Source organism: Schistocerca nitens, chromosome 8, assembly GCF_023898315.1.
Source record: "Schistocerca nitens isolate TAMUIC-IGC-003100 chromosome 8, iqSchNite1.1, whole genome shotgun sequence".
Lineage (NCBI taxonomy): Eukaryota > Metazoa > Arthropoda > Insecta > Orthoptera > Acrididae > Schistocerca > Schistocerca nitens.
In genome coordinates, this window is record NC_064621.1 from 549520685 (window position 1) to 549541995 (window position 21311).

At 43.9% G+C, this 21311-nt stretch overlaps 1 protein-coding gene across 1 annotated transcript in view; it reads left to right on the top strand.

Moving 5' to 3' along the window:
- Nucleotides 1–21311, top strand: part of LOC126199670 (feline leukemia virus subgroup C receptor-related protein 2) — a 745948-nt gene that overhangs the window by 219398 nt on the left and 505239 nt on the right. The gene's annotated exons all lie outside the window — the stretch shown is intronic.

Consider the following 21311-nt stretch of genomic DNA (forward strand, 5'->3'; position numbering starts at 1 on the left):
AAATGTAAGATTTGGAATTTGTTTTTTTCTACCATGGTCTGATCTCTGATAATATATATGCCACCCCAGAATCCAGAGACGTTTGGAGGGTCCTGTCCATAAAGCTCAAAACATTCTCAATTGACCAGAGATCCGGCGACCTTGTTGGCCAAAGTAGGGTTTGGCGAGCACGAAGACAAGCAATAGGATCTCTCGGTGTGTGCAGACGGACATTATCTCACTGAAATGTAAGCCCAGGATGCCTTGGCATGGAGGGCAACAAAACGCGTCGTCGAATATCGTCGACGAACCGCCATGCGTGACATAGAAATAAGCCCTGTTATGAAATGAAATGTACCCCAGATCATCAGTCCTGAATCTCGGGCCTTACGGCGGACTACAGTCACGCTGATATCCAACCGCTGTCCAGGGCCTCAACAGACACGCCTTCGCTGGTTACCGGAACTCATCACCGAAGACAATTCTACTCCACTCAATGAGATTCCAGGCCGCAGACGAGTCTCAAGACCCTGGACGGCGGTGAGACACCAACCTGATTGTCACTCGCCATACGTACAACCCGACAACCAGGAGTGATTATCTGCTGTGCCATTGCTTTTTAGAGCAGGACCGCTTTGGTTGTCAATTGTGTTCCTTAAAGCACAGCGACATGACGACGATATTCTATGCGCCATTTTGTTGCCCATCTTGGCAAGCAATCCTGAGCTTACATTTTAGCAAGGTAATTCCCACCCGCACACATCGGGAGTTCCTATTGGTTGTCTTCGTGCTTGAAGAATCCTCCCTTGGCCAGCAAGGTCGGCGGATCTCTCCCAATTGATAAGGTTTGGAACATTTGGGCAGGGCCCTCCAAGCAGCTCGAGATTTTTATGGTCCAACACAACAGTTGGACAGAATTTGCCACGATAACCCTCAGGAGGCCATTCGACAACTCTATCAATCAATACAAAGCCGAATAACTGCTTGCATAAGAGCCAGACGTGGACCAACACGTTATTGACTTGCTCAGTTTGTGTATCTTTCTCTTGAATAACTAAACCAATTTTTCTGAAATTTTAATTATTTCTTTGCCTGTACATGTACATTACATTTGCTGATTTCCGTCCCATTCGGGTAATTCCTTCGTGGTGTGTCATTCTTTTTTTGTCTTAGAGCGCATTTATCCAATGAGACAAGCACCCTTACCAATGCAACTAACGTTAGGAATGTATATGGCTGGGAGCTGCTGAAGTGTGCCGTGATAGTTAAAGTAGTTAATAGTAATTCAAACAAAAAACTGAATTTCACTTACTGAAACAAAAACACAATGTTCGTTAACTGTACTGGTGCAGAGGGTCATTATCAAGGCACGCTTATGCAACCCCAAACAGTAGTTCCAAAAACTGACATGCTTCACAGCTCTAATGTAAAAGTAGCTGATTTATTTAACTTCTCACTTTGGACGTGGTGAGAACAACAAATGTATTTGATGATAACTTACAAACTTCGAGCTCTTGAAGGACCGCGGTTCGCACACTCAACACTTCACGGACTTTGTCGCAATGAGGGTCAAATATTCCGAAACTCATCCTTCTACAATAATATTTCCTGTGTTGGTAGTAACATCATTTCACCTCATACGTTACTGGCTAGTAACTTTACTTTCAAATGAGTACCTCACAAGAGAAAAATGATAGAAATGATTTTGTTAGTAAGAGTTTAACTACACTATCTGTTTTGATCAGAATGTGAAGGAAAGAGCAAAATATGAATCGTAAAAATATTTGACCACCTCCTTTGTGAATTAATGATGCTGGTAGATAACAGAAGTCTTAAAAATAAACGGAAATAGTTTCTGTTTGACAGCTGCTGCTATATGAATTTCTGAGTGGACAGTATCATATTTAAAACATGCAGTTATTTATGCGGGAAGCATGTATCCTCGTGTCCACAGAGGTATGTACCTTATTTGTAACATTATTTACAAATTCCACGCGAGGTGCCGTGAATATGTTCCACTACTATGCACAGAACTAAAGTAAAATAGTCCATGGTTTCACAGGAGCAAATTTCCACGTCAAAGTTATAAAAACAAAAAGTAAAAACATATAAAAAATGATACGCAAATAATTTTCAAAATAAAAATGTGGTAGTCATTTTTCAGATGCGAAATTTATTTTTGCTTAACTTAATTTTCAGTGAGAAAGGTCTTCCTTTTTCGACCTCTTGCTGTACTCCATACACAATTATTCTTATCTGGAATTCACTTCTCCCGAACATCCGCGTCCTGAAGTTACAACAAATGCTGATCCGTTTCCTTGACTACAGGTGATTTGTCGCGTTTATAATGACGCTTCTGTCTGTGGATCGGGAAAGTGAAATGATATTCTATGCGGACTTGAATGAGCCGTCTGAAAGATTCGTTGTAGGTATAGCGCAGAGTGGAAATGTCGCGTATTCTCGGACGTTCTTTTGCTACACTTCTTACTTGAATATACCTAAATCATCTGGAGTAATAATCACAAAAATAGGTCAAGACTTCTCGTGTCGATAGTAACTGATTGGAATTCGTAACCAAAGCACACATCCACGCACGACGACCGCCTGCAGCAATGTCGGAGAGCTACCTCCGCCACTTTCCTCTTCCTAAAGTTGCTCTCTAGCCTTTAATCTTTGTTCCATCTCCTACTGACAGAGAACTGGGCAACAAAGTGTATCCTTTAAGCCAGCGTTTCTGGAACACGGACGTTACCTCATCTTCCATGCCTTTGATTTTGGGCCTCTTTAATAAATTCAGTATTGCGTGTTGCGTTTACGTGGTCGACCCGTTAGCCGCTTCTGTATTATACAAGACGAACAGCTACCTCTCAGCGCGAGTAAAGCCGTAACACGTATACTGATAGAACATACGAATGAATGTGCATTACACTCGTGTCGTAGCGCCTGGTACAATTGAGATTCGTACAAAAACTGCAGACTTACACGCTGGTAAGGGCCCAAATGGAGTGTTTAAACGATCAGGTATTAATACGTAATGAAATTATGTATTACTCTCGCCTGTAAAGCTATCGACCCAGCACTCCTAGTGATGAGTATATGACGTCACTGTTCACCTTGATGTCTGCCGCTGTGGCTAAGCGGTTCTAGGCGCTTCAGTCTGGAACCGCGCGATCGCTACGGTCGCAGGTTCGAATCCTGCCTCGGGCATGGATGTGTGTGATGTCTCTAGGTTAGTTAGGTTTAAGTAGTTCTAAGTTCTAGGGGACTGATGACGTCAGATGTTAAGTCCCATAGTGCTCAGAGCCATTTGAACCATTTGAATGTGGTGACACTGTACTTCTCTTTTTACGATGTAGGCTGCTCCTGATCATGCGGCTTTAGACCGCGAAACCGCTGGCATTTTAATAAACAACAATTTTACCAGCTGTTAGCGGAATTCTCTCGAACCTCCTTTTGGCTGGCGTCGTGCAGAAACTCGACGCAGCACGGACTCGACAAGTCGTTGGAAGTCCCCTGCGGAAATGCTGAGTCATGCTGCCGCTATAGCCATCCATAGCTGTGAAAGTGTTGCCGGTGCAGGATTTTATGCATGAACTGACCTCTTGATTTGCCCCATAAATCTTCGATTAGACTCAGCTGGGCCATTTCGGAGGACAAATCATTCGCTCGAACTGTCAAGAATGTTCTTCAAACCAATAGCGAACAATTGTGGTCCAGTAACATGGTGCATTGTCATCCATAAAAATTCCATCATTGTTTGGGGGCATAACGTCCATGAACGGCTGCAAATGGTGTCCAAGAAGCCAAACATGACCACTTACAACCAATGATCGGTTCAGTTGGACCACATAATTCCATATAAAGACAGCCCACACCATTATGGAGCGACCACCTGCCGGAGCAGTGCCTTGTTGACAATTTTGGTCAGTGGCTTCCTGGGGTCTGTGTCACACTCGAATCCTATCATCAGCTCTTACCAAATGAAATCGGGACTAATCTGAACAGACCACGGTTTTCAAGTCTTCTAGGGTCCAATCAATATGTCAAGAGGCGCTGCCGACGATGTCGTGCTGTTAGCAAAGGCATTAGTGTCGGTCATCTACTCCATAGCTCATTAACGCCAAATTTCAGTGCACTGTCCTAATAGATATATTGATTTCTGCTGTTGTTTCACGCAGTGTTGCTTGTCCTTGGCCACTGCGTTCTCCGTGGTGAGAGGTAGTAACTAAAATTTGGTATTCTCGGCACACTCTTGACAGTGTCTATCTCGGAAAATTGAATTCCCTTAAGATTTCCGAAATGGGAAATCCCATGCTTCTAGCTCCAACTACCATTCCTCGTTCATTTTGACGATAATAGCTTCGGCAACCTTTTCACATGAATTAAATGAGTTCAAATGATAGCTCCGCTAATGCACTGCCCGTTTATACCTAGCGTAAACGATACTACCGCCATCCGTCTATCTGCATATCCCCATCCCATGACTTTCGTGATCTCACTCTATGTATTTTATAGTAAAGCTCGTATCAGGCTACCGTTAGGCGAGAGTTCTGGTGGTGTCATAACGTCTAGAACGAAGTGCCGAATTCTGTTCGATAAGAAACTTCACTCTGCATCTACATCTGTACTCTCAGGACCGCTGAGAAATGCGTGGCAGTTGGTACGTCCGACTGTATCAGTTGTTACAGCTTTTTCCCGTTCCATTCTCCTAAGGAGCGCGGGGAGAATGATTGATTGAATTCCTCTTTGCATGCTGTATTTAATCTAGTCAGTCATCATTGAAAGCTTGTTCTTGAAACTTAGTTAGTAGACTTTCTCGGGATAGCTTCCCTCTATCTTCAAGAGTCATTAATTCAGTTCTTCAAACATCTGTGTGACTCTCGCACGGGTCAAATAAACCTATGACCATTGGTTTTGCCCTTCTCTGTATATGTTCAATATCCTCTGTTGGTCCTACTTAGTAGCGGCCTGCCGCACGGAGTGGCCGCGTGGTTTGATGCGTCATGTCACGGACTACGCGGTCCCTCCCAGCGGAGGTTCGAGTCCTCCCTCGGGCATGAGTGTGTGTGTTTTGTTCTTAGCACAGGTTAGTTTAAGTAGTGTGTAAGTCTAGGGACCCATGAACTAAACAGTTTGGGCCCTTAGGAATTCACACATTAATTTTTTTTTTTTTGATCCCACAAGTGATTTGTAGGCTATCTTCTATGCAGACTGATTGCACTTCCCCATTATTCTACCAATAAACAAACGTCTGCTACCTCCTTTAGCCAAGACTTAGCCTATGTCATCACTCCACTTCATGTCCCTAAAAAGTGTTACACCCAGGTATTTGTAAGAGCTGATCGATTCCATTTGTGACTAGTTACTGAAAAATACTAAGTTTCTTATTTTCTGAAGTGCACAGTTTTACACTTCCGAACATTTACAGCAAGCTGCCAAACTTTGTAACATATTAACATCTTACCAAGGTCTGAGTGAAAATTTGGGTGTTGGGTGTCCATCATTACTGACTCGCAAGTCGCCGATGTGGCGTCACCTGAAAAGTACTTGAGCTACGGCGGCCGAACTCCCCCGAATGGGGCCTACCGGCCAACAATGCCATACGATCATTTCATTTCATTTTTTTTTTTTTTTTGCACATCTGTCCACCACTCTTCATTCAAGACGACGCGCTGCATTCTCTCTGCCAATAAATCCTCAGTCCAGCCCCAAATATCGCCTGAAGCCCCGTACGATCGTACTTTCGATAATAAGCGTAGAAGTGCTGTTGTTGTGGTCTTCAATCCTGAGACTGGTTTGATGCAGCTCTCCATGCTACTCTATCGTGTGCAAGCTTCTTCATCTCCCAGTACCTCCTGCAGCCTACATCCTTCTGAATCTGCTTAGTGTATTGATCTCTTGGTCTCCCTCTACGATTTTTACCCTCCACGCTGCCCTCCAATGCTAAATTTGTGATCCCTTGATGCCTCAAAACATGTCCTACCAACCGATCCCTTCTTCTAGTCAAGTTGTGCCACAAACTTCTCTTCTCCCCAATCCTATTCAATACCTCCTCATTAGTTACATGATCTACCCACCTTAACTTCAGCATTCTTCTGTAGCACCACATTTCGAAAGCTTCTATTCTCTTCTTGTCCAAACTGGTTATCGTCCATGTTTCACTTCCATACATGGCTACACTCCATACAAATACTTTCAGAAACGACTTCCTGACACTTAAATCTATACTCGATGTTAACAAATTTCTCTTGTTCAGAAACGCTTTCCTTGCCATTGCCAGTCTACATTTTATATCCTCTACTTCGACCATCATCAGTTATTTTACTCCCTAAATAGCAAAACTCCTTTACTACTTTAAGTGTCTCATTTCCTAATCTAATCCCCTCAGCATCACCCGACTTAATTTGACTACATTCCATTATCCTCGTTTTGCTTTTGTTGATGTTCATCTTATATCCTCCTTTCAAGACACTGTCCATTCCGTTCAACTGCTCTTCCAAGTCCTTTGCTGTCTCTGACAGAATTACAATGTCATCGGCGAACCTCAAAGTTTTTACTTCTTCTCCATGAATTTTAATACCTACTCCGAATTTTTCTTTTGTTTCCTTTACTGCTTGCTCAATATACAGATTGAATAACATCGGGGAGAGGCTACAACCCTGTCTCACTCCTTTCCCAACAACTGCTTCCCTTTCATGCCCCTCGACTCTTATAACTATCTGGTTTCTGTACAAATTGTAAATAGCCTCTGGCTCCCTCTATTTTACCCCTGCCACCTTCAGAATTTGAAAGAGAGTATTCCAGTTAACGTTGTCAAAAGCTTTCTCTAAGTCTACAAATGCTAGAAACGTAGGTTTGCCTTTTATTAATGTTTCTTCTAAGGTAAGTCGTAAGGTCAGTATTGCCTCACGTGTTCCAGTATTTCTACGGAAACCAAACTGATCTTCCCCGAGGTCCGCTTCTACCAGTTTTCCATTCGTCTGTAAAGAATTCGCGTTAGTATTTTGCAGCTGTGACTTATTAAACTGATAGTTCGGTAATTTACACATCTGTCAACACCTGCTTTCTTTGGGATTGGAATTATTATATTCTTCTTGAAGTCTGAAGGTATTTCGCCTGTCTCATACATCTTGCTCACCAGATGGTAGAGTTTTGTCGTGACTGGCTCTCCCAAGGCCATCAGTAGTTCTAATGGAATGTTGTCTACTCCCAGGGCCTTGTTTCGACTGAGGTCTTTCAGTGCTCTGTCAAACTCTTCACGCAGTATATTATCTCCCATTTCATCTTCATCTACATCCTCTTCCATTTCCATAATATTGTCCTCAAGTACATCGCCCTTGTATAAACCCTCTATATACTCCTTCCACCTTTCTGCCTTCCCTTCTTTGCTTAGAACTGGGTTGCCATCTGAGCTCTTGATATTCATACAAGTGGTTCTCTTCTCTCCAAAGGTCTCTTCAATTTTCCTGTAGGCAGTATCTATCTTACCCCTAGTGAGACAAGCCTCTACATCCTTACATTTGTCCTATAGCCATCCCTGCTTAGCCATTTTGCACTTCCTATCGATCTCATTTTTGAGACGTTAGTATTCCTTTTTGCCTGCTTCATTTACTGCATTTTTATATTTTCTCCTTTCATCAATTAAATTCAATATTTCTTCTGTTACCCAAGGATTTCTATTAGCCCTCGTCTTTTTACCTACTTGATCCTCTGCTGCCTTCACTACTTCATCCCTCAGAGCTACCCATTCTTCTTCTACTGTATTTCTTTCCCCCCATTCCTGTCAATTGTTCCCTTATGCTCTCCCTGAAACTCTCTACAACCTCTGGTTCTTTCAGTTTATCCAGGTCCCATCTCCCTAAATTCCCACCCTTTTGTAGTTTCTTCAGTTTCAACCTGCAGTTCATAGATTGTGGTCAGAATCCACATCTGCCCCTGGAAATGTCCTACAATTTAAAACCTGGTTCCTAAATCTCTGTCTTACCATTATATAATCTATCTGATACCTTTTAGTATCTCCAGGATTCTTCCAGGTAAACAACCTTCTTTTATGATTCTTGAAGCAAGTGTTAGCGATGATTAAGTTATGCTCTGTGCAAAATTCTACAAGGCGGCTTCCTCTTTCATTTCTTCCCCCCAATCCATATTCACCTACTATGTTTCGTTCTCTCCCTTTTCCTACTGACGAATTCCAGTCACCCATGACTATTAAATTTTCGTCTCCATTCACTACCTGAATAATTTCTTTTATCTCGTCATACATTTCATCAATTTCTTCATCATCTGCAGAGCTAGTTGGCATATAAACTTGTACTACAGTAGTAGGTGTGGGCTTCGTATCTATCTTGGCCACAATAATGCGTTCACTATGCTGTTTGCAGTAGGTAACCCGCACTCCTATTTTTTTTATTCATTATTAAACCTACTCCTGCATTACCCCTATTTGATTTTGTATTTATAACCCTGTAATCACCTGACCAAAAGTCTTGTTCCTCCTGCCACCGAACTTCACTAATCCCCACTATATCTAACTTTAACCTATCCATTTCCCTTTTTAAATTTTCTAACCTACCTGCCCGATTAAGGGATCTGACATTCCACGCTCCGATCCGTAGAACGCCAGTTTTCTTTCTCCTGATAATGACGTCCCCTTGAGTAGTCTCCGCCCGGAGATCCGAATGGGGGACTATTTTACCTCCGGAATATTTTACCCAAGAGGACGCCATCATCATTTAATCATACAGTAAAGATGCATGCCCTCGGGAAAAATTACGGCTGTAGTTTCCCCTTGCTTTCAGCCGTTCGCAGTACCAGCACAGCAAGGCCGTTTTGGTTAATGTTACAAGGCCAGATCAGTCAATCATCCAGACTGTTGCCCCTGCAACTACTGAAAAGGCTGCTGCCCCTCTTCAGGAATCACATGTTTGTCTGGCCTCTGAACAGATACCACTCCGTTGTGGTTGCACCTACGGTACGGCCATCTGTATCGCTGAGGCACGCAAGCCTCCCCACCAACGGCAAGGTCCATGGTTCATGGAGGGGGGGGGGGGTGTACAGAGTCAAATACTCTTCTGAAATGAAGAAGTACTGTACCTACTTGAATCCCTTGATTCATTGCTTTCAGAATGCTATGTGAGAAAAGTCCAAGTTGGGTTTCACAACATCTGTATTTTCGAAATTTATGTTGGATGTCTTGGAGGAGGTCATTACGTTAGAATTTAGAATATGATTTAAGATTCTATAACAACTTTCTTTATTTCTTTTCTCTAGGGACGCACGATATATCATAGTTCACAGAGGGGCTAACTCCAGTCACATACCAGATATTCCTTAAGCCCTGTTTCTTTTTTTTTTTTTCGCTTACCACGTGATGGTGCAAAAATGTAAAATGTTCATTGTGAACGGCCTTCTGCAATGGAGCACAAACAGAGCGAGTTGAGTTTCACGAACCGGCGCTCCAACTTTGTGTTTGGTCAACGTAGTTGAAGTCTGATCTTCCGATTAGTTTTAATACGCTATCGCAAAACATCGCCCATAATTGTACAACATATTGGCATCAGTTGCGAAGGGCTGTAGCTCTCCTCATCTGGCCTTCCCATTAACCCGGTCAAGCTGTGCCTTTTCCCACTCACAGAGAACTCGGCGTTGTTCCAGGGATCAATGTACGCGGAACAGCTGCTAGATAAAGGGCCAGGTCTTTCCTAAATTTGGTGCGGAATCCAACTACTAATCGTTAGGTTCAGCGGCCTTCCTTCTATTTAGCGACGTCACTTAATTTTCGATTTCTGAACAATTGACATCTATTTCTGACATCATTTCTACATCTACATCTACTTACATACTCTGCAAATCAAAATTAAGTGCCTTGCAGAGGGCTCATCGAACCATCTTCAGAATAATTCTCTATTATTTAAATCTCGAACAGCACGCAGGAAAAACGAACACTTGTATCTTTCTGCAGGAGCTCTGATTTCCCTTAATATGACGATGATCGTTTCTCCGTATGTAAGTCGGCATCAACAAAATATTTTTGCATTCGGAAGAGAAAGTTGTTGTTTAGATTTCGTGAGAAGATCCCGCTCTAACGAGAAACGCCTTTGTTTTCATGACGTCCACCCCAAATCCTGTCTATGTCAGTGACACTCCCTCCCTTATTTATCGATAATACAAAACGTGCTGCTCTTCTTTGAACTTTCTCAATGTACTCCGTTACTTCTATCTGGTAAGGATTCCAGACCGCGCAGCAGTACTCCAAAAGATGACAGACAAGCGTAGTGCACGCAGCCTCTTAACTAGGTGTTACATTTTCTAAGTGTCCTACCAATAAAACGTAGTCTTTGGTTTCCCTTCCCCACAATATTCTGTGTTCCTTCCAATTCAAGTTGTTCTAACTATAACTCCAAGGTATTTAGTTGAATTTACGGCCATCAGATTTGATTGATTTATGGTGTAACCCAAGTTTAACGGATTACTTTTAGCACTCATGTGCATGACATCACACTTTTAATTATTTAGCTTCAATTGCCAATTTTCGCACCATATAGATAATTTTTCTAAATCGTGTTGCAATTTCTTTTCAAAAATGGCTCTGAGCACTATGGGACTTAAGATCTGAGGTCATCAGTCCCCTAGAACTTAGAACTACTTAAACCTAACTAACCTAAGGACATCACACAAATCCATGCCCGAGGCAGGGTTCGAAACTGTGACCGTAGCGGTCGCGCGGTTCCAGACTGTAGCGCCTAGAACCGCTCGGCTACTACGGCCGGCAATTTGTTCTCATCTTCTGATGATTTTACTGGGCGATAAATGACATAATAAACTGCAAACAACCTAACACTGCTGCTCAGATCGTCTCCCAAATCGTTTATATGCAGGTTGGGTCACTAACTATTGCCACCTAGAATAACTCCGAAAGTATGTTAGGAGCTGAAAAGTTTGTGGGGCAAATGTTGCATGGGACAACGGGGAGAACAAATTATAGGTTAGGTTTCGACACACATGGTCAAGCACAGTGGCCCCATATAAAGACACTACTGTATATTATCGCACATACTGTGCTAACTGCATATTTTGTTTCATATATTAACATACTACACATTATACCTACAACATTTTCAACGGAATAGACCTTGGTCCTATTTACAAAAATTCTCGCAGATGGCAGCACTATGTAGGGTTGAGAGCAGGTGGGTTCAGTTGAAGCCACTGCGTCACTCGGCTGAGGAAAAACTAAAAGGCTAGGTGGACTCAAACGAAGCCATTGTGCCTCAAAGGGATACAAGCAGAAAACCGTGCCAGCTCCGGCAGGCAGTGGTTTTTACTGCTCACGACGATGGCGGGAGATAGCCTTCGTAAGCTCGAGTGTTTCATTCGAAGTGACATGGCCTGAAAACCTAAAAGATATTATTCAGCCACGTCGCCGCGAAAGGCTCAGAGGACACACATCTTCGTCATGTTGAAAGAACGTTGTGCGAGATCCACAGCTGATTTTTCACATTCTTCGCTATCGCCACGACTGTAATAACCCGTTCTCCCATAAACAAAACCGAGCGAGGTGGCGCAGTGGTTAGCACTCTGGACCCGCATTCGGGAGGACGACGGTTCAGTCCCGCGTCCAGCCATCCTGATTTAGGTTTTCCATGATTTCCCTAAATTCCTTCCCTAATCCGATGAGACCGATGACCTCGCTGTCTCGCCTCCTCCCTCACACAACCCAACCCCTCCCACAATCAAATCCTTCACTTCCCTATCGTGTCACAACCCGATACTTCACAGAGAGAGAGACCATCAATCACTTTGTTCTTCGTCAGTTGGACTTGTCTGACCACTATGGAAGCGTCTGCGCAACCCTTACCACTGTGTCATATGATGGATGGCACCAGCCCAGGACAGACAACTGCAACGTCACTCCCGTTCACATGCAGAAATTACCGCACGAGACTGCACTTCATCAGTGGACTTCGTCATTTCGTCTTCTCCCTCTAGTTACGATGCTGTGCAGTGCGTTGTACTTCAACTTTTACTTGGACTGTAGACATGCATTTGTAAAGAAACCGTAGATTAATTGACTTTATTTTTCAAGATGGTAATTAAAATTTTTTGTCTTCTACGTCGTACTGTTCCATTCTTTTGTGTTTTTGTCATATCTCTCTAAATCTATATTTGGACTTTCATAACGCATAAGGGAAGAACTTACGTTAACACACGAACTTCTTTTTTGAGAATTGTGACTGTACGTATATCGCGTGTCAACTTATGTTGCTTTGAAAGTAATCTGCAGAAGTAGCTGGTTTGAACTGTGAAATAAACAGATGCAAGCGCTGCCCTCTCCAACAGCTTAGTACGCAATATTCCACTCACAATTTGGCCACTGCACACGGTAGTAACACCATTACATTGAAACAACACCATAGTATATTCCTGATTACATTTGTTAAATAAGAGTTGGATGATCATGCGAGAAGTTGTAGGAAATAGAGTTCACAAATGAAAGTCGACTTCACAATTATCAAACCTTTTTTTAAAATTAAAAAAAAAGAAACAGGAGCTGTTATTGCCAAGTTACTCTTGGAAAACAAAAACGCGGAAAACATGGGAAACCTCAGGCTAATTATGTAGGACTTTGACTGTGACTGTCAGGAAGACTGAAAGTAGAATAAAATCAGAGGTTCTCATTAGCACAATTTAACACGAGAAATAACCCAATTACCTCCGAGGCCAAGACGCACAAAGCTCCAGTTAAATTTGAGCTGCTCAGAGTGCGGGCTCTTAAATGTGAAATTAACGCCTCACGCCACGAGCAAAAGCGACACTGGAGAGTCAGCACGGGACGACAGCCGGGAAGCGAATGATACGACTTCAAAGTTCCTTGTCCTCAGCTCAGAGTCCACTGGACCCGGACGGGAGCCACAGCACGCGCACCGACGACACACTGGACGCTACAAGTCTGTGTTGTCAGCTGCTATGTTGGTGACAAACACACACGAGCGTGTCGGCTTTTGGCCTCAGTATCGCCTGGACAACATCTGTGAGAGGCATTGTCTGTTGTTTGGCATACGCCTACAACCACAGTGAAAGGTCTCTGTTGGATTCCTTTCATGTTTAATTTCTTAAATCTGTTGTCATTTACGGCATAAATTCCTCTTCTAAATTTACTGTGGCGTTTCTGACTATCTGGGAGGAGACTGAGTAGTGGAACGTGTTACTTTTACACATAAACAAGAACGATCTGTCACACTACTACACTTTAAAACACAGTTTATATGTAATTCATGTCACACAGTCTCATACGGAACCTACATCCGCTTTCTTTTATATACTGTATATGATAAGATACTGTCATCCCCCTTCCCTTCTGTGTGAGAGGATGAATGAGCAAACGTATTTCTAGTTGCATGCTTGAGGGTAGCAGACAAGGCTGTCTGCTAGAGAACAGTAGGACCAACGTCGGAACAGGTAGCTACGCTTTCTAAAAGCAAAGAGGTTTCTATCCTTAGTATGGTCCTGTCCGTCCGTTGTCATGTTGGTATAGGAAGCTGCCCCTCTGGCCACTTCCGTTTTGTATTTGTGAGCCACCCTCAGGAAGCACGCTCGGGAGTAGCGCAGGTCAGTTGGTCCGTGGCGAGCGTCTGAAGTGGTAAGATCTCCGGCTAAGCGCGTGTCTGCTAAGTCCGTAGGACAATGGATTTCTTAAGTTCAGCCTATCTGAAAATTTAATCACCTTTATTTCAGGTTTAGCTCTAAAATATCTAAGGTTATCTTAAATTGCAGCGCAGTATAATTCTCGTGTGAAGTTCAGATTATTTTCCGGTAGTTGCTTTGTCACTACTTTGTGAGTAAAGTGGAACCACGTGTTGATAAGTAACTCTAACTAAGATCAATCTTAAATGCGAATGCTTGTGTGATTATAACGTCTCGTCTTGACAATATTTTCAGTATAGCAACTTTTCTTTATGTTCAACCCACGTGGGGTGTACTTTGCGAGACCAGTACCACGTGCTCATATAACTGTTTGACCCGTCAGGTTAACAGTAAGACGTCAATAACCAGTTCGAGGTTTTTCTTTTGGAAATTTCTTTTCGATCTAATTTATTTTAATCATCAAAATTATTGTGGAGTTATACGCTTTGTGTAAACCAAGTTGACCACGTGAAGCATGTGGCGTAATCATCAAAGTAGCCCTCAGCTATTCTTTTTGGGAAGATTTCACAGAGAGTTAGTATGAATTTAGTATACCAGTGTGTGGTAATTACATGACGGAGAGGATTGTGCTACGAACGTAATTTCTTTGGGTGAAAATTTGAATCTGTTGGTAGTGGTTAACTTTCTCTTGCATGCGTTTCAACGTTCTTTGTGTGTTGTTTTATGAATGCAGTGTTGTATGCAGTCTCCCAATCTTGGCTCCATATTTGATGTGTTCCGTAAGATTGAAATCTCAAATTTTCACAATCCTAAATAAGGCACCAGTTTAGTTAGGAATCATGTGTAATATGCTGAAATTTCAATGATCAATCTTAAAAATAAATTTCCAAATATAAACTGATTCCTTTCTTTTTATTTAAATTCTCTTATATATATATATATATATATATATTACCGGTTGTTGTATGTCTATTAAAAGATTATAATTAATGTTAGTCTGTTTGGGAATTTAGTAAACCTAGACTAGATACCTGGAGAAACAGTTCTTCAATAATGCAAGGTTAACTTCCCCAGACAACTCACAGCGTTTAACCCGTTTTTATTGGCAAGCAGTAACGCTAACATAGCAAAATAAAGCTACAACGTTACAACAGTTCATCAAGAGTAGTGACTGGCGTATTGTGACGAGCCAGTTGCACGGACACCATTGACCAGACGTTTTCAGTTGGTGAGAGATCTGGAGAATGTGCTGGCCAGGGCAGCAATCGAACACTTTCTGTATCCAGAAACACCCGTACAGGACCTGCAACATGTGGTCGTGCATTATCCTGCTGAAATGTAGGGTTTCGCAGGGACCGAATGAAGGGTAGAGGCACGGGTCGTAACACATCTGAAATGTAACGTCCACTGTTCAAAGTGCCGTCAATGCGAACAAGAGGTTACCTAGACGTGTAACCAATGGCACCCCATACCATCACGCCGAGTGATATGCCAGTATGGCGATGACGAATACACGCTTCCAATGTGCGTTCACCGCGATGTCGCCAAACACGGATGCGACCATCATGATGCTGTAAACAGAACCTGGTTTCATCCGAAAAATGACGTTTTGCCATTCGTGCACCCAGGTTGGTCGGTGAGTACACCATCGCAGGCGCTCCTGTCTGTGATGCAGCGTCAAGGGTAACCACAGCCGTGGTCTCCGAGCTGATAGTCCATGCTGCTGCAAACGTCGTCGAACTGTTCGGGCAGATGGTTGTTGTCTTGCAAACGTCCCCATCAGTTGACTCAGGGATCGAGACGTGGCTGCACGATCCCTTACAACCATGCCTGTCATCTCAACTGCTAGTGATACGAGGCCGTTGGGATCCAGCACGGCGTTCCGTATTAGCCTCCTGAGCCTACCGATACCATATTCTGCTAACAGTCATTGGATCTCGACCAACGGGAGCAGCAATATCGAGATACGATAAACCGCAATCGCGATAGGCTGCAATCCGACCTCTATCAAAGTCGTAAACATGATGGTCCGCATTTCTCCTCCTTAGACGAGCCATCATAACAACATTTCACCAGGCAACGCCCAGCAACTGCCTTTTTGTGTATGAGAAATCGGTTGGCAACTTTCCTCATGTCAGCAGGTTGTAGGTGTCGCCAATGGCGCCAACCTTGTGTAAATGCTCTGAAAAGCTAATCATTTGCATATCACAGCATCTTCTTCCTGTCGGTTAAATTTCGCTTCTGTAGCACGTCATCTTCATGGTGTAGCAATTTTAATGGTCAGTAGTGTTGTAAGGTGTCGGGCAAATCCAACACCTTCCATGAAAACCCTGACATGACAAGCAAATCCAGTAGTATGTCACATAGCTCCGAATAAATAGTGACATTAAATTAACCAAAGTAATAAGAGTAACGAGTGAGCAAATGGAATACCACAGACTAACACAAGAATGCCTAAATGCATGTCATACCTTCCCACCGTGAGACAGACGCAGTTCCGAGGGGAGAAACGAGAACAGAAGCCGAGAGCAGAACCGTGTTAAGCTGGAAGGCCCTACGATAAGGGATGGACACCCACGTCGCCTGCTAACCGCTAGGAACCCCCCCCCCCCAGCCCATGTTAAAAGCTAGAGCCCTCCAGAAGAACAGTATAGATCTTACGATAACACTAAAAGGACCACACCAGCTGCAAGTTTTAGCGTGAGACTTTTTCGCGTCTCTGTTACGTTGCAAACTTTAAAAACATTGCCCCACCACGAAAAGTATAACGTTTCTCATTGGATAGACAGAATTTTTGTAGGCGGAGCTTAAGGTTAACATTGAGCCCCTGATTGGTCAGATGAAAACACAGCCAGATAGTTTTTTTAAACCAACTTCGTTAAATTGTAGTAAGGAGAAGTTAGGAGAGAGTTGCTTCCGAGACGGCGAGGTGAGCGGAGCTGTGCTGCTCGCCGCCCCCTGACGAACACCGACAAGGTAATGAAAGAACGCGATGCTGCATAACAGCGCATAGAGCTTCACTCAGAACTGCAGAAGTCTCATCTGTTACACCCCCGTTTTACGTAATAGTAGTGTCGATCGTCAATTAAAGCTCATGGTATTCGCATTTGCTACGTAAGTTAAAATCTGAAACGCGATGATTTTTCTGTGATATAATCATTGAGAAGCCACATCAGCCACTGTAATTTACGACAAGTTAAATAAGTAATTAAAGATAATTGAGGGTCACTGTAGACCATTTTGATGGTTTTCTCTTTTGCGAAACTTAATTAAAACCTAGATTATAGATGTGATATGGCATAGGTCATCCTTCGTTCCATTGTAGAACTTTGAAAACCCATTCAGGGAATATTCGTTCACATTTTTGTTGAACGCAGTTGGTTTTTACAATCCTGTATTAAAACATTTCCTTCTATCAATAGTGCAATTTATAAACAATGTTTTGTGAGTAGAATAAAATTTCCAATGGTAAACATAACTGCTCTTCCGACGTTATTTTACCAGCTAACTAAAAATAGGAAAGCCTTGAACCCCTTCCACTAAATTTAGTTAGTATTAAGATTCTTTTACAGGGAGTGCAGTGGAGCTGACGCTGAAATCATTAAGTATTTGGTTATATCATCGCTAGTCTCACTGAACTCTTCTGAACTCTACATGTCATGCGTGGTCTGGCGTCTCCTTACCAGCAACAGGTCCCAGGTTCAAACTAGTCAATTCCCTAAAAAACACGCCCAGAGCGTCGTTGTGCGAAAGTGGTAGGGAGACACGATATAGAACAGACAGACACCACGCAGAATGTTAGTGTGTATTTGGGAACTAGGAACCCCTGCGACCGTATGTAGGGAAGGGATTAATGCCCAGCTACTTCAGAACTTGGCGAGCAGGCCCTGGGAACGTTCCAGATTGCCATCGAAGACTTGAGCAAATCTCTTCTGTTGCAACTCGACCGTTAACATGGTTCTGCCCCTTTTATAGTGATGAGCCAAAACATTACTACCACTGCCCATCGCGAGGTTGTATACTCTGCCTAGTGGCGCTGAGGGCACGTGACGGGGTAAGGGAAGTTAATGAATGGAGCAGAGACGAATGGGGGTCATTCTAGGGAGGATAAGTGGCGCAAATGGAGAAATCCGCTGACTTAAGTGGCTTTGACGAAAGCCAGGTTGTTGTGGCCCGGTGCCTGCGAGCGAGCATATCGGTAACGGCGACACTTGTTCGCATGCTAATGTCCTAAGGATCGATGGAAAGTGGTTAAAGAATGCTGAAAACACGATTATGCGACAAGAAGTTGCACGTCGAGACCTCACCGCTCTCTAAAGCAGGATAGGTTGCGGTCTGTGGCAGATCTGGTTACAGAGCACAGTGCTGGGGCAGGCACAGGTATTTTGGAGCTCACCGTTCAGAGCACAGCGTTGGACGTGGTGGTCCGCAGGTAGAGGACCCCTACGTATTCCCAAGTTGGCCGAACAACATCGTCAATTATGATTACAGTGAGCACGCGGACCTCGAGATTGGACCGCGAATCAATGGAATCGTGTTGCCTGGTCGGACGAATTCCGTATATTGTCAAACCAGGTCCATGGTCGTGTCCAGGTACGCCGTCATCTAGGTGAACGGCTGCTCGGAACATACAGCTCGCCATGAGCGCACGCCGGCGAGAGCAGTGTTATGGGGGACATTGGACAGGGCTTCTTCCATGGGACCCGCAGTAGCAATCGATGGCACCGTGACAACTGTACACTACTAGGGACCACCTGTAATCCCAACAGCGAAGGCACCTTCCCTCAGGTAATTGTCGGTAGCACAAGGCCAGAATCGTGTTGCAATTGTATGAGGAGCGTGATAATGAGCTCACGCTGATGTCTTGGCCATGAAATTCAGCTTATCTGAATCCGATGAAACCGAACTAGGACGCTATCGGGCGCTAGATCTACGTCCACAGACCAACCGACCGTAAATTATGGGAAGTGTGTGATCTGTGCGTAGGCAACTGGTGCCACAAACTTCTGGAAACCTATCAAGTACTTGATAATCCCTGGCACGCAGAGCCATTACTGAATTGCGTTTCAGAAGTGGACTCACTCGCTTTTAAGTAGGTGGTCATAGAAATAGTTCTAACTGACCTGATACAGAACCGTGAAGTGATCTCTATCAGTCACGTTACATCTTTTTAACTAAATACACTACTGGCCATTAAAACTGCTACACCATGAAGATGACGTGCTACAGACGCGAAATTTAACTGACAGGAAGAAGATGCTGTGATATGCAAATGATTAGCCTTTCAGAGCATTCACACATGGTTGGCGCCGGTGGCGACACCTACAACGTGCTGACATGAGGAAAGTTTCCAACCGATTTCTAATACACAAGCAGCAGTTGACAGGCGTTGCCTGGTGAAACGTTGTTCTGATGCCTCGTGTGAGGAGGTGAAATGCGTGCCATCACGTTTAGGACTTTGATAAAGGTCGGATTGTAGCCTATCGCGATTGCCATTTATCGTATCGCGACATTGCTGCTCGACTTGGTCGAGATCCAATGACTGTTAGCAGAATTTGGAATCGATGGGCTCAGGAGGGTAATACGGAACGCCGCGCTGCATCCCAACGGCCTCGTATCACTAGCAGTCGAGATGACAGGCATCTTATCCGCATGGCTGTAATTGTTCGTTCAGCCAACTCTCGATCCCTGAGTCAACATATGGGGACGTTTGCAAGACGACAACCATCTGCACGAACAGTTCGACGACGTTTGCAGCGGCATGGACTATTCCGTCGGAGACCATGGCTTCGGTTACCCTTGACGCTGCATCACAGACAGGAGCGCCTGCGATTGTGTACTCAACGACGAGCCTGGGTGCAAGAATGGCAAAACGTCATTTTTTCGGATGAATCCAGGTTCTGTTTACAGCATCATGGTGGTCGCATCCGTGTTTGGCGACATCGCGGAGAACGCTCATTGGAAGCGTGTATTCGTCATCGCTATACTGGCGTATCACCCGGCGTGATGGTGTGGGGTGCCATTGGTTACACGTCTCGGTCACCTCTTGTTCACATTGACGGCACTTTGAACAATGGACGTTACATTTCAGATGTGTTACGACCCATGGCTCTACCCTTCATTCGGTCCCTTCGAAACCCTACATTTCAGCAGGATAATGCACGACCGCATGTCGCAGGTCCTGTACGGGCGTTTCTGGATACAGAAAATGTTCGACTGTTGCCCTGGCCAGCACATTCTCCAGATCTCTCACCAACTGAAAACGTCTGGTCAATGGTGGCCGAGCAACTGGCTCGTCACAATACGCCAGTCGTTATTCTTGATGAACTATAGTATCGTGTTGAAGCTGCATGGGCAGCTGTACCTGTACACGCCATCCAAGCTCTGTTTGACTCAATGCCCAGGCCTATCAAGGTTGTTATTACGGCCAGAGGTGGTTGTTCTGGGTACTGATTTCTCAGGGTCTATGCACCCTATTTGCGTGAAAATGTAATCACATGTCAGTTCTAGTATAATATATTTGTCCGATGAATACCCGTTTATCATCTGCATTTCTTCTTGGTGTAGCAATTTTAATGGCCAGTAGTGTATATACTTGTGTATTATTCTGCAAGATAATGACACTCTTTGGATCTACTTATCGTAATTGTGTGTCACACACCACTGATTCTTCAGCCGCTTATATTTTTGCAGTCTTTAGGTTCGTTAGCCTTAAAAAAAATTACGTATTTTTACACAAAAATGACGTTGATGACTGCAAAACTTAAATTTCCGTATTTTAATATTTTTTCTGTTTCAGGCGTTCGTTCTCCAGAGTACAGTCCTTGTAAGAAGCAATAAAAATACAATAAAAACTAAAATTCAGTAGTAAAGAAAGCGAATGTAAGACTCAGATTTGTTGGCAACTATCTAAGAAACTGCTGTGCTGCTGTCAGCCAAACTGAATGCACATGCCACTAACTGGATGCTAATACTCCACCATAAGGAATCCTCAGCAAGCAGACGCGGCAACAGAAATCTGTATCAGAAACAGAAACTCCGTCCGAAACGGCTTTGAATGCCTAATGGTACCTACCGACCATCATGTCATCCTCACCAACAGCCGTCAGTGGATGTGGATATGGAGGGGCATGTGTGGTCAGCACACCGTTCTCCCGCCCGTTGTCAGTTTTTGTGACCTGCAGCCGCTACTTCTCAGTCATCTAGATCCTCAGTTCGCCTCACAATGGCTGAGTACATCCCGCTTGCCAACAGTGCCCGGCAGACCCGGACGGTCACTCGTGCAAGTGTTAGCCAAGCCCGACAGCGCTTAACTTCGGTGATCTGACGGGAACCGGTGTTACCACTGCGGCAGGCTCATTGACTGTATCACAGACAGGGCGCTGGAATAGTAGGCAGGCTGTACACGAAAATGTGACAGTTTGTGTTCCATGAAACTGTATTGGGGAGTTTTAGAGAAATGGAATTCGATGAAGCCGGAGCAGCAGTTCTGCTTCCATCTACTGAATATCTGACGTAGAAATCATGAAAACGTGGTAGGACACAGTGGGGCGCGTACCAAGGGACACACACTGCCTGAGAAAAAAGTGAAGTCCTAGGAGGCACAGGTGGGTGTCAATGTAACTTCGAACACGTTCACAACGGCCACGAACTGTAATTGATTAGAGTCACAATTCTTTGTGACAGAC